Raw genomic sequence first — 14,417 nt, 5'->3', positions numbered from 1 at the left:
TTCCTTGGAGGCAGAAAAATATATTTTTCTGGGCTGTTTGCTGGGCTGTTGGAGTGAATCTTAGTGCTAAGTGATAAAATAACAGATTGGCAACATTTTTAATTGGCTCAGTGTTATAATAGAGTAGGTTGGTTTAGTGTGAGGAGCAGCAACAAAAGTGGTTAGCACAAATGTAATTCTCTCATTTTATTGTGGTATAAAATTGTATTGGAACGTATGTTTCTACTGATAATATGTTTGATACTCTCTAGTCTATGAAGTTCTCTGTGTGTGTCAACTACAAGCCTCAAGAGTTGGTGTCTGTGTGTAATATCTGCACCACGAAATTCTCTCCAATTTTGCATAAAAGTGGTGCAGTAGTTTGAGAGTAAGACCCTTACTATGGTTGTCAGAAGTCCTGGGTTCAAGTGTTGTATGTCTGATTTAATTGGAAGCTGCACTGGTATTTTGGAAAGCCTTTACTCAGAAAAGAAGTTTGGGGTCACGGTGGATAACCAGCTTAACACTGACTGCCTGTGTTATGTGACCAAGAGATCAAATGCAGTCTTTGGATGTATAATCAAGGGAATACTGAGAAGAAATAGGGAGGTGTTATGATCACTTTATACAACCTTAGTGAGAGCGTTACTGGTACGGTGTCCAATTCTGATGTCCACACTTTAAGAAGGATTTTGGCAAATTGAAAATGATTCAGAAAAGAGCTACAAGAATAAAGAAAGGCCTGGAAAACCTGCCTTACAGGGTACGTCTGTGCTGAAATAAAAGATGGGGGTGCCGGAGTCCCCAAACTGCTCCTTAGCAGTTTTACAGCCCAACAGTCTGTCCCAGGAGCCCAAGTCAGCTGACCTGGGACAGCTGTGGGGGTTTAATGGCTATATAGACATACCCACAATGAGAAACCAAAGAAGCTCAATCTATTTAGCTTAACAAAGAAAAGGTTAAGAGGTGACTTTATGTACTAAGAGTCGCTACTTGGGGGAAAGATTTCTGATAGGAGAGGGCTCATTTATCTAGTAGGCAAAGGCATAACAAGAGCTAGTTGCTGGAAGCTGAAGCTAGACATATTCAGATTAGAAATAAGGAACACATTTTTAATAGGGTAATTAATTAACCATTGAAGCAACATACCTAGGGACGTGATGGATTCTCCGTCACTTGAAATCTGCAAATCAAGACTTGATGTCTTCCTAACAGATACACTGTAGCTCAACCAGAAGTAATGGGCTTGATGCGGGAATCACTTGGTGAAATTCTATGACCTGTTTTATCCAGAAGGTCAGACCATATGGTCATAATGGGTTCTTCTGGCCTTAAAATCTATGAATATATGAATAAAAGTCCCAGCACAAAAGTAACTTGAGATGTTCCCTTCCCCTCCATATTGCACAAGATGGGAGTCTGTTTTAAAATTTGAAAAGACACAAACCTTCATATATTTTTAAATTATCGAAGTATCTTTTTAAAATGAACCTGCTGCCCCTCAAATTTGCGGGTTTGGGGTTAGTTAGGTGACATTTAATTTTTTTTTTATCGAGTGTTATGAGTGGTATAGTTCATATCCATTCCCTCTTGGTAATTTTAAAAGCTGGTATTACAGCTGAGTTCTTAAGGTTTTACTGGTTCTTGATAGTTTATAAATGCCTATATGCAATAACTTTTTTTTTCTTCCAAATCTGTATCCGCACCATAAATATCTATACACTTTTCAGGTTGACAGGATATTAAGTACAGTTGGGTCAATAATATGGATTTCAAATACACCCTTAGTACGTACTTGCCTTATAGATCAGGGATCGGCAACCTTTGGCATGTGGCCTATCAGGGAAATCTGGTGGCAGGCTGGGCCGGACGGTTCGTTTATCTGCATCGGCCGCAGGTTCGGCCTATCGCAGCTCCGACTGGCCACAGTTTGCCATTCCAGGCCAATGGGGGCTGCGGGAAGTGGTGTGGGCTGATGGATGCGCTGGCTGCTGCTTCCCGCAGCTCCTATTGGCTTGGAACAGTGAACTGCAGCCAGTGGGAGCTGCGATTGGCTGAACCTGCGGACACAGCAGGTAAACAAACTGTCCCGGCCCGCCAGCGGATTTCCCTGATGGGCCATGTGCCAAAGGTTGACAATCCCTGCTATATATTGTAATGACTAGTTCAAAAAAAGAACTAGATAAATTCGTGAAGGACAGGTCCATCAGTGACTATTAGCCAGGATGGGCAGGGATGGTGTCCCTAGCCTCTGTTTGCCAGAAGCTGGGAATGGGTGACAGGGGATGGATCACTTGATGATTACCTGTTCTACTAATTCCCTCTGGGGCACCTGGCAGTAGCCTCTGTCGGAAGACAGGATATTGGGCTAGATGGACCTTTGGTCTGACCCAGAATGGCTATTCTTATGTTCTTATGACTACTATATAGCCTGTAAGTATCAGGTTAATAATGTGGATTTTAAAAGCTCCATATGTGTGGGTCAATAGCCCACTTTTTAAATGGAAATTATTATTTTAAATAACCCAGTGAAAGAACCCAATTCTAAGGTTGAAAATCCATCCTTAATATGCCCCATTGTGCCTGGATATAGATGGGAGGTAAGATCAGAGTGTGTTATGTAGTGTGCTGAAATATCTTGGCACAAGGGGGCAAGTACACACTTTGGTGTGTTTGCTTTGGTTCCATTTAAATCACAATGTTTGTTTTTTCTGGTTAACCGAATATATATATGGATTTTGCTTTTTTCCCTTCCACTTGGAGTTTTGAATTTGGTTTTTAACTGTGTCAGCATACGTGGCTATAATGCATCCTGTATTTCTACATTCTCCGTATACTAATTTGGAACTGGTGAGTGGCTCTTTCCTACTTCATGCTGAAAGCAGCAGCACAACCAGTTCTCATCAAAAGACTTTTGGCACTGCTCAGAACTGCTTTTTCTTGCTCCGATGTCTTTTCTTTTGCCTCACTAGACAGTCTCAACAGCTCATGTTTGTTCTTCTGCTTTCTGACAACGAGTGAAGGGTAGGAAATATACTGGTAGCATATTTCTCTTCAGCCTGCTATCATGGGTTCCGTGGGTGCTATGTATTTGCTCTGATGCAGCTGCTTACCCTGAGTAGGAGACAACTTGTCCCATGGGTCTTTCCCCCCCCCCCCCCCCCGGCCTCCCAGATGACCTGAGACAACTACCTGGGGAGGAGAGAGTACAACTGGAGAACAGTCCATTCCTTCTAAGCAGCATAGAGGTCCATACACACAGGGAGAAAATGCAATTTTTCATTTACAGTCAGAGAGTTAAGAAATGTCAACTTGCCTAACATGGAGTCTCCCTTTTCTACTCAACCATGTTGTAGCCTTAGGAGAGCCACGGTTATGATTTGGTGGGTCTGCTACACCCCTTTCACTTTGGTCAGGCATATAGTAGTACTGGGCTCCAGTCCACAGGGGATGAAGTGAGCTTGAGCAAGTTGGTTGGATTCTGGTGATTGAAAGGGACGGGGGCAGGGAGGGGGAAAGAGATTTCTTAACCCAAAAGAGAGCACACCACTATCAAAGGAAAGCTTCCCTATATTCCAGCTTTGAAGTGCCAGATCCTAAAAAGGTAGCTAGAAATTTTAGATCAAAGAAACACCCTCTGTTCACTAACTTGCTCCCTAACAGCTTTCTCCTGAAAGTATACCACACGGTGCTCAATTTGTTCCTCCTTTATAACAGAAGCTAGCAGAGAAAAGTGGCCTTTTTTCTGTCCAGTGCTAGTCTCCTCATCTGCTTTACTGGGAGGTAGATTAACCTTAACTGTCCCCTTCCTGTGTGATATGGAATGTAGTTACTGGAAAGGATAAGGAATATTCAATATGGTCTGCTTTTTAGAGTAGGAGTATGGGGAGCAGAACTTGTGGATTCTGTTCCTAGCTCTATAACTGAATAGCCTTGACTTTAAGTCTCAGTTGCCCAAATGGGTATAATAATACCTACCTCACAGGGCAGGTGTGAACATTTAATGTTTCAATACTGATTTGGGATCCTCGACTGATAGGTGTTGTATAAATAGCTGCTTTAAAACTCCATCACCAGAAATGCTCAGAGTTCTTCTTGGGAGAGTTCTGCAGGGCTATAGGAATCAAATGCAAAAGTTCCCAAACACTTGCATAGCCCTTAGTTCACCTGGGCAAGAATTTCAGTATTGCCATCCCCTCCACTTCCCTCCCCCAAAGGAACAATTTGAAGCATGAAGTCAAGTGATTAGAAGACAAAGGATGAAATAAGAAGCTTCTCAGTGGTTTAAATACATGGAGGGAAGCCATAAAACAGTGAGGTTTACTAGTGTTTTGCCAAGAGATGTTCCCCTGGCTGTCCCTCTGCAAGCAGAATCTCATCCTGGGAGTACAGAAATAAATGGCAAAACTCCCATTGAGTTCAGTAATGCTCAGGATTTTACTCCCAGTGTTTGATGCACTTCCTCTTAAACCAAGTATGACTAGAAACATTATACAGGTACTACAGTAGTCTCCTCTCTTCCCGATGTGTGTCAGTAATTTTTGATGCTAATGTAATATTTTACATTTTCAAATCTCTACTGAGGTGGAACAAGAGCTAAAATCTACTCATAGTGGGAAAACAATTAGAAAAAACACAATAGGGTTCAGACTCATGACGGGTTCCGAAGTGCAAATGCAATGCAAGTAATAATAATAATAATAATTAATAATATAATCCTGTTTTGTAGGAATGGGATTGTTTTTGGAACCTTAAATGTACTAGGGAAACTCATAGGGAATGCTTAATAAAAATAATTTGATATCAGTCTGCTCAAGATGAATAGAGGTCAGAAAAGCCCTGTGGCACTCCTGCCATTCTCTAAAAGGAAATACATGGACTGAGATTTGCCTGACTGCTTTTGAGGTCTGCCATTTGGCAGAGAGAAAGTAGCCTCTGGTGGAAAACCGAGGTAGAGATGAACAGGTGGTTCTCTTGCTTTTATTGCTTCACCTAGTTGTTTTCAGTATGGTCGCTGATCAGAGGGGATCCATTCTAAAGGATTACTGGATAATTATAGGCTGACATATCATTACTGTTTGTAATAACATATACCGGAAGCAAGAGAGGCATCCTTCACAGATACATTTTTTGGTCTCATGAATGAGATTCCTGTGTTGTCTGCCTTCCCATCAGTTCTCTTGATCAACAAACTGCCGTGTAAGACAAAGGAGGAGATTATTCGGGTTTATTCCCCTTTTGCTAGACTGTAGCTATCATTGTGGTCTTCTTTTTTCATGCATAGAGTGATTGTGAAAGGTGCCAGACTGATACCTTGGAGACTGAAGTCTTCTATGCTTAAGAAGACTTAACAGAAGTTCATGCTTTTGAGCAACCAACTACATGAAATTGGAGTATTATATAAACCTGCTGAAGTGCAAATGTTCCGATAATCATACTTGCTGCCTGTCTTTTGTTGTTATTGACACTTATCTTCAGGCTAAAGATGTATCATGCACACTTGGGCCAAAATCTGGTATCTTTACTCATATTGAATAGTACTTACTCCTATACTTGATGTCAATGTGTTGTGGAGTAAGATGCTACTTAATATGTGCACAGGACGGGAATCTGCCCCTTGGAAATAAAGAGCTTAATATACTTTATTTAAAAATATAGCTCTGTGGATCAGGATTCCATCTAGCATTTTTGTGTTTGGTCTGAAGACCACTCCAAAAATATGCCATTTGTAGCCTATAATTAAAAAAGGAACATCTTGCAAAGAGCAGTTAATGCTTTCTACATGATGAAAGCTATTTGAATTGTTCAAGCATAAAGCACGGATTATAAACCATATCTTCAGATCATCTTTGCATATTTATGAATGCACCTGTTATATAAGCAGTGAAAAATGCTCAAATTCATCCTGTCCTAGACCACAGTTATCAGAGTGAAGAAAAACAAGATCATTTGTCAGTCGAAGTATTCTAAATCCAAAGCTGTGCCTTATCTGCATAATAACCTAATGCTTGAGAAAGATACCATTTGCTTTTAGTAGGACTATATTCATGTGGCTGAATTGCTGCACTGAGTTCTGTGTAAAGATTCCCTCCGCATTTTGCATAATATTGCAGTAATACAAACCAGCTCCAGAATATTGAGGTGTTTCGTATATTTGTAAAAAATCTAAGGGCCAGATCAGCTGGCATAAACATCATAGTTCCAATGGCTTCAATGGATCAATGCCAGTGGAGGAACTGGCCTTAACTATAGCTCCTTTACTTATATCGTATATGTACTCCTAGACACTTTGATCCAGATTCAGAGGTGAGGCTACATGAAGTGTAATTGGTGTAAACTACTACTTTTTTCCTCCTCCATATGTGTATATTGTCACCTTAGACTTACTGATCCTGAAAGTAGATACACAGTGGGGCTCCATGCAAGTTCAGGAGTCTGCACTAGCCTTTCACTTTGCAGTATGGGGCTAAGACTCATACCCACTTACTGACATGTAACTCGCACCACTGAACTCTGTACACATCACTTTTGGATTGAGTCCTATGTGTGTATTACAAGATTATATTCTTTTTCATTCAAAGTGGTGTTCTTAGCCATGTTTCCCTATATTTCCCTTCTTTCCTGTAATGCGGCTTGGCTGTGGTTTGTCCCTCAGCGGGGCTGTGGGGTATCCCACTGTTGCCGGCCCAGAGGGCCCAAGGACAGCAACAGTTGGGGGTTCGTTGCTGGTGTGCGTCGCACTAATTAACACACCAGGGTAGAGAAGCAAACCAAATTTATTTGAGCTCAAAAAAGGTGCCAGGGAGAAAAAGCATTCTCAAATCCTGCACACCCGCATGCAGGGTCCCAGCATTTATACCCCCCTTGTTTTTCCCCCTTTCTCCCTCCCCCTTGCAACAGTTACACTTAACACTATAATGTAGCTTGTTAGACCTGTTCTCATTCACATATTTATCTATGGCCTTCACAGTACAGACGCATGCAGATTTTCCTCCCCCTCCTCCCCGCCGCTTTTTGCTGTTTCAAACTGTCCTGCAGCTGCAGGCTAAGACAGCTGACAGTTACACATTTTGCTTTTAGGCTGTTAACATTTAGGTTGGTTGAAGTTCACAAGATGGAGTTGCTTTGGCTCACTCAGGCCTAAAGTCACAACTTTGGTTTACTTAGGCCTACGGACACCAACACCACCGCCTCGCTCTAGTTCGCAGGCCTATGGCTCTGCAGTTGTGGGGAACAACGCACACTCGGCTAGGGGGCTCAGGCCCTTGGAGCGGGGCTGAGTCAATAGTCAGATGGCGGCCCAGGCCCTGGATCAGGGCGGGGCAGCAAACAAACAGTCAGAGACTCAGGCCCTTAGGCAGGGGCTGAGTCAGCAGTTAAATAGCAGCCCCGGCTCTAGGTCAGTGCGGGCAGCAAGCAAGTGGTTAGGGACTCAGGCCTTTCAGAGGGGCTGAGACACTAGTTCAATATCGGCCCGGGCCCTGGTCAGGGCGGGGCAGCAAACAAATAGTCAAAGGCTCAGGCCTTTAGGCAGGAGCTGAGTCAGTAGTTCAACATCAGGAGGTCCTAGCCTCTCCCGGCCAGGGAAAAGGGGGAGTCTGCCACCCAGGGAGTAGGTGGCAGGGGGGACGCAGGCCCTCCCACTCCACTGCGTCCCAGCCTGGGGCCCTGACAGCAGCAGAAATTCGCTGCTGTCAGTGGGGATCCTGGCCGCAACACACTGACATAGGCTCTGGTAGTGTTGCAGCCAGACTGGGGTCGGCTGCCCCCGGGCTACTTCCACACTCCCCCTCGTAGGGTACCTGAGTCGTGGTAGCATCACTGGCGGTCTCAAACACCATCGGTTCCTCTGGTAAGTAGCGGATGGTAGGCTCGGCCAGTCCCCGGGGTAGCTGGGGTGGGGTAGGCTCGGCCGGCCCGGTGCGACCGCAGCCCGGCCGCTGCCTTCTGCTGTCTCCCCCGAGGGAGCTCGACCGCAGACGTCTGGTCTCTGCGGCGCCTGGCTCTCAACTGAGCTCTGCCGGTGCGCTTTTATACTTCCGGGTCTGTGCCGTGACCTATGAGGGGCGGGTGCAGGACCCAGTGACTCCGCCCACGCGTGCGTTAGGGGACGTTCACCCCTCAGCGGGGCTGTGGGGTATCCCATCGCCTCGCTACACTCCCTAAACAACAAACAAACAAACTAATATTTAGCTGGGAAAATCCTGGGTGGAGGTGATGCACTAAAAACAATGTGTCACTTCAGATCTTTAGAAGGAATAGTGAGAGGTAAAAATTCACTTCTATGACACGTCTAGTGTCTTATCATGGATATAACACTGCAGTCATTTGGTCCCTGTCTCAGATCTCTTGCAGTACTGGAATTTAAAATTTGGCTTTAAATTATGCCATGTACAGTAATAACTAGCAAAATATATAATAGAATAATATACATACAATATATGCATTCAAGCAGATGTTTGCATTTTAAAACTGTTTTTCTTAAAATAATAGCTATTGATTTTGTATATAAAACTTGGCAGTGATTGCAAATTTACATCTTGCATGAATGATATGTTCTGAGTTGGTGGGTGAGAATTACTGATGGTGATTTGAATGCTACAAGCCTGATAATCCTGTCACTTACACTGGTTCAACTTCACCAACTTCAGTTGAGTTATATCTCAATTACACTGGTGTCAGAGAAGTATTGGGTCAGTTTATATTTTAGGAAAAATATTTCCAGCCATTCTAACTGCAGCAAGTGGGTAAGTAGTACTGAATGTTGTTTAAAATCAATTTATTTGATTGATTAGACATAAAAGGTAATTTCAGGTATGGAAAATGTCTTGAATTTTGATGAGCTCTTTTATTACTTTTGTTCAAATAGGTATTGAGATTTGTGCCCAGCTATAATCATGCACTTCAGTATCCCATACCTTTTCACTATTTTGGGCCATTAAAGCAATAATGAATCATTCTCAATAAACAGGAAGCTGTCATCAAACACTTTTGGTATAGTTGAACCACCCACAATAGGATCCCCTGTCATGAGCATTGTTATATCACTTTGATCCTCTGTTGAACGTTTAGCTCCTGCTACTTGTTTCTCGACTCTCCAGGCCTTGGATTGCTTCTGTAAGGAGGGAAGTCCAGAGTAGCTAGATTGTATTTTAGGGTACAGGTAACATCTTTCAATCTGGTCACAGAGCTTCTATATCCAGATGCTCTCCTGACTATTCAAACAGGAGAGCAACTGGGCACAGCTTTAGCAAATGAAGGGTATGTAGACTATGGCTCTGATTCAGCAAAGCATTTAAGCATGTGCTTAACTCCCACTGATTTCACTAGTTAAGATTAAGTCAGATAGTGGAAATAAGTGTTGCAGATAGTGGAAACAAATTAGTCTCCTGGAAACGAGAGCCACATCTTTGGTATTTTCATTGCTTGGTTAATAAGAGAAGCCAGTGTTAATCAAAGGATCAAAACTCTTTCTTTCTGATCACTGGTTGGAAAGACTATGGGTCCTGAAAGCTTTTGTACTGGTGGTGCTCCATAGTGTTTTTAGCCTGTTTAGATAGCTGACTGTAAGATCACATACTTGTGGTTATCATTTTGTACATTTTCCACCTATGTTCTGATGATGCTATTTTATCCCCTGGTGTTTTATGAATTGCTGGAATTAGAGATTAATATTTTGTATCACCAAAAATCTTTTTATGGTATAAACCAACTCTAGCAGTCCTCAATATGGTGGCTGAAAAAATCATGTCAGAACTGAAATGTTAAAGTAGCAGGATCACAAGCAGTATGAGAAGGACATGATTTGATTTTTAAGGTCTGATTTTCGCAAGCTGTGAAGACTAGAAATGAATGCTGCACACACTAGAAAGATTGGAATCCTAGCTTTCAGATAGCATTAAACATTAATTTCTAAATCTGTAGTCCCGGTGTGATACTTGAGAATTATTTTTAAAACAAACACTGGTCCCTCTATTTATCTAGCAGTAATTTTTGTTGATGGTGGGAGAGTAACCATTCAGTACTGATTATAGAAAGGCCCTCAGTTGAGAGGACTTTTCAATCACCATAGAACATACAGACAACACCTCATACATATATATATATATTTGTCTGTATATACTACACATACCCCTGGGGGTAGGCAGAGGTCTTCCAGGGGATACATCAGTTCATCTAGATATTTGCCTAGTTTTATGACAGGTTACATAAAAAGCACTAGCAAAGCCAGTATAAACTAAAAGTTCATACAGACAATGATTTGTTGATACTTCTCTATATTAGGGCTGTCAATTAATCGCAGTTAACTCAAAAAATGAATCGCGTTTAAAAAAATGAATTGTGATTAATTGCACTTGTAACAATAGAATGCCAATTGAAATTTATTAAATATTTTTGGATGTTTTTCTACATTTTCAAATGTATATATTTCAATTACAACACAGAATACAAAATGCACAGTGCTCACTTTATATTATTTTTTATTACAAATATATTCACTGTAAAAATGGTAAACAAAAGAAATAGTATTTTTCAATTCACTTCATACAAGTACTGAAGTGCAACTTCTTTATCGTCGAAGTGTAACTTACAAATGCAGATTATTTTTTTTTGGTTACATAACTTCACTCAAAAACAAAACTGTGTAAAACTTTAGAGCCTACAAGTCCACTAAGTCCTACTCCTTGGTCAGCAAATTGCTAAGACAAACAAGTTTGTTTACATTGATGGGAGATACTGCTGCCTGCTTCTTATTTACAATGTCATCTGAAAGTAGCCGGCGTGGCAAAGTATTTACATTGTAGATATGCTAAACATTCGTATGCCCCTTCCATGCTTTGGCCATCATTCCAGAGTACGTGCTTCCATGTTGATGATGCTTGTTTAAAAAAAAAAAAAAGCCTTAATTAAATTTGTGACTGAACTCCTTAGGGGGAGAATTATATGTTTCCTGCTCTGTTTTACCTGCATTCTGCATATATTTTATCTTATAGCAGTCTCTTATGATGACCTAGCACATGTTCATTTTAAGAACACTTTCACAGCAGATTTGACAAAACGCAAAGAAGGTACCAATGTGAGATTTCTAAAAATAGCTACAGCACTCGACCCAAGTGTGATGGGTTGGATCACAGATATCACCCTTGGGGCTGCCAACTTATGTGCCAAGACTACTTCTGCCCCTGCTTTCCCTGCCAGCTTGGGTCTCCAGCACCCTGTCTTGCTGAGCCAGACATGCCAGTCTGCTCCAACACAGACCCAGGGTCTGAACCACATGTCCCAAAGCTGCAAACTTAGCTGAAAGCAACTTAAGAAGTGTTCCTGTCTTTAACACTCAGCTGCCTGACTCCCAATGGGGTCCAAACCCCCAATAAATCTGTTTTACACTGTATAAAGCTTATACAGGGTAAAGCTTATACAGAGTAAACTCATAAATTGTTCACCCTCTATAACACTGATAGAGAGATATGCACAGCTGTTTGTCCCCCCCCCCCAGGTATTAATACATACTCTGGGTTAATTAATAAGTAAAAAATGATTTTATTAAATACAGAAGGTAGGATTTAAGTGGTTCCAAGTAGTAACAGACAGAACAAAGTGAATTACCAAGTAAAATCAAATAAAACACGCAAATCTAAGCCTAATACAGTAATAAAATTGAATACAGATAAAACCTCACCCTCAGAGATGTTCCAATAAGCTTCCTTTACAGACTAGTCTTCTTCTAGTCAGGATCCAGCAATCACTCACACCCCCTGTAGTTACTGTCCTTTGTTCCAGTTTTTTTCAGGTATCCTTGGGGGTGGAGAGGCTATCAGCCAGCTGAAGACAAAATGGAGGGATCTCTGAGGGGTTTAAATAGACTTTCTCTTGTGGGTGGAGACCCCTCCTCTCTCCTATGCAAAGTCCAGCTCCAAGATGGAGTTTTGGAGTCACATGGGCAAGTCACATGTCCATGCATGGCTCAGTTTTTACAGGCAGCAGCCATTGTTTACCCTGAACGTCCTCAGGTAGACTTCTTATGGGGATTGGAGCCTTCCAAGATTCATTGTCCTTTTAGTGTTTCTTGATTGGGCACTTAATTTGTACATTACTTTCTCAAGAAGCTGGCCAAATGCTTTACTAAGGCTACTTAGAAATCAAGCAAGTACACAGCCAATATTCATAACTTTGAATACAACGACACATGCATACAAATAGGATGAATATATTCAGTAGATCATAACCTTTACATAGATATGTTACATGGCATATGTAGCATAAAACATATTTCAGTTATATCACATATACATTCATAAGCATATTTCCATGAAGCCTTATGGGGTGCAGTGTCACACACAACGTCACACCAAGGTTTAAGAATCTGAAGTGCTCTCCAAAATCTGAGAGACGAGGTGTGGAGCATGCTTTCAGAAGTCTTAAAAGAGCAACACTCTGATGCAGAAACTACAGAACCCAAACCACCAAAAAAGAAAATGAACCTTCTGCTGGTGGCATCTGACTCAGATGATGAAAATGAACATGCGTCGGTCCGCTATGCTTTGGATTGTTATCAAACAGAACCCATCATCAGCATGGAAGCGTGTCTTCTGGAATGGTGGTTGAAACATGAAGGGACATATGAATCTTTAGCACATGTGGCACATAAATATCTTGCAATGCCAGCTGCAACAGTGCCATGTGTACGCCTGTTCTCACTTTCAGGTGACATTGTAAACAAGAAGCAGGCAGCATTATCTTCTGCAAATTGTAACCAGCCTTGTTTGTCTGAGAGATTGGCTGACCAAGAAATAGGACTGAGTGGACTTGTAGTCTCTAAAGTTTTACATTGTTTTATTTTTGAATGTAGTTATTTTGGAAAAATTCTACATTTATAAGTTCAGCTTTCATGGTAAAGAGATTGAACTACAGTACTTGTATGAGGTAAATCGAAAAATATTTTTTTTTGTTTTTTTTTACAGTGCAGAATTTTGTAGTAATAAATAGTGAGCACTGTACACTTTGTATTCTGTGTTGTAATTGAAATTAATATGTTTGAAAATGTAGTAAACGTCCAAAATATTTAAAGTAAATGGTTTCTATTGTTGTTTAACAGCATGATTAATCATGATTAATTTCTTTAATCGCTTGACAGCCCTACGCTATATACTATATACTGAAATGTAAGAACAATACTTATATTCAAATTGATTTATTTTATAATTATATGGTAAAAATGAGAAACTAAGCAATTTTTCAGTAATAGTGTGTTGTGACACTTTTGTATTTTTATGTCTGATTTTGTAAGCAAGTAGTTTTTCAGTGAGGTGAAAGTTGGGGTACGCAAGACAAATCAGACTCCTGAAAGGGGTACAGTAGTCTGGAAAGGTTGAGAGCCACTGCCATATAGAAATATTAATAGCTTAGTTAAACATGACACATTTGAGAAGGTGAGAGTTAACTCGTGCAAACTTCTGTTGAAACAACTATTTATTTTCCTTATTCGTAAAGGAAATACTCTTATTTTTAAATCATGTGGCCCCCAAACCCAGAGTACCCGTGTGTGTGTGTGTGTGTGTGTATGTCTCTGTGTGTAGTATTTGGAGATTAAAAGGGCTGTGCATCCAGAATACCTCCCAACCCCTCCTCCCAAAACCCAATCCTACCTCCCTCAAATCTTTGAATGAGCAAATCTTCCCACTTATGGGAATGTTATCTGAAGAAGCAGCTCTTTCAGAGATAGGCATCCCTATGTCCCCACATTCTGTGACTCACAGATTCCTTCTGAGCTTTGTGGATTAGATATATGCCTTCCCTCCCCACCATGCTTCCCATTCCTAAAATAACAGCTCAGGTCAAGTGGGACAAGGGACAGATCATTATCATTGTTTTGGTTTAAAAGGCCTACCACAGTACTTGGATTTCTTGATACTCATTCTCTGCTTCAGCAGAAATATATGGCTCTATCATTGAAACCAATTTTATTTATGTCTGGTTTGTTGTATTCTATACTGACTAGCCCTTTGCTGTAATGACTCACCCGTGCCTTTGTCGAGAAAATTATTACATTTTTTTTACAAATACCTTTTAGTCTTATGATGTATGTGTTTCAATGTAGTCATAACAGTTGAATTAAATTTGGTAACAGTAGCTTATATTTTATATTACATTCTTTACAGCAGTGTCTTGCAGCACTGTACAATTAACATGATAAAATTATCTGCATGTCGGAACAGTCTTTGTCTGTGGTTAAAATATACATATTTAGCCTTGCTCTGTATAGTGACACCGAACAGGCCTTTCCAGTTGCAGTAGCAGTGGCATATAGTTACAAAATGCTCTGGCTCCTCTTGAACCATTTTAAAAACTGGAGCAAGTTCAGATCCCAATAATTGGTTGGGAACATAATGAGAGAGAAGATCAGTTTGGCAGACAGGGACATAGCTTTGAAGTCAATG

At 41.0% G+C, this 14,417-nt stretch overlaps 1 protein-coding gene across 7 annotated transcripts in view; it reads left to right on the top strand.

Moving 5' to 3' along the window:
- DIP2C (disco interacting protein 2 homolog C) overlaps positions 1-14,417 on the top strand; it is a 474,517-nt gene that overhangs the window by 10,546 nt on the left and 449,554 nt on the right. The window lies entirely within an intron of this gene.

This window comes from Mauremys reevesii, linkage group 2 (assembly GCF_016161935.1).
Source record: "Mauremys reevesii isolate NIE-2019 linkage group 2, ASM1616193v1, whole genome shotgun sequence".
NCBI classification, from domain to species: domain Eukaryota; kingdom Metazoa; phylum Chordata; order Testudines; family Geoemydidae; genus Mauremys; species Mauremys reevesii.
This window is presented reverse-complemented; position numbering and strand designations above follow the sequence as displayed.